Below are 590 nucleotides of genomic sequence, written 5' to 3' on the forward strand. Positions count from 1 at the left end.
AGTACATTACTAACGACGTGAAAGGTGAGCACATTACTAACGACGTGAAAGGTGAGCACATTACTGACAACGTGAAAGGTGAGCACATTACTTACGACATGAAAGGTGAGCACATTATTAACGACGTGAAAGGTGAGTACATTACTAACGACGTGAAAGGTGAGCACATTACTAACGACGTGAAAGGTGAGCACATTACTAACGACGTGAAAGGTGAGCACATTACTAACAACGTGAAATGTGAGCACATTACCAACAACGTGAAAGGAGAGCACATTACTAACGACGTGAAAGGTGAGCACATTACTGACAACGTGAAAGGTTAGCACATTATTAACGACGTGAAAGGTGAGCACAGTACTAACGACGTGAAAGGTGAGCACATTACTAACGACGTTAAAGGTGAACACATTACCAACAACGTGAAAGGTGAGCACATTACTAACGACATGAAAGGTGAGAACATTACTAACGATGTGAAAGGTGAGCACATTATTTACGACGTGAAAGGTGAGCACAGTACTAACGACATGAAAGGTGAGCACATTACTAACAACGTTAAATGTGAGCACATTATTAACGACGTGAAA

The sequence above is a fragment of the Limulus polyphemus genome, unplaced genomic scaffold (assembly GCF_000517525.1).
Source record: "Limulus polyphemus unplaced genomic scaffold, Limulus_polyphemus-2.1.2 Scaffold13168, whole genome shotgun sequence".
Classification (NCBI taxonomy): domain Eukaryota; kingdom Metazoa; phylum Arthropoda; class Merostomata; order Xiphosura; family Limulidae; genus Limulus; species Limulus polyphemus.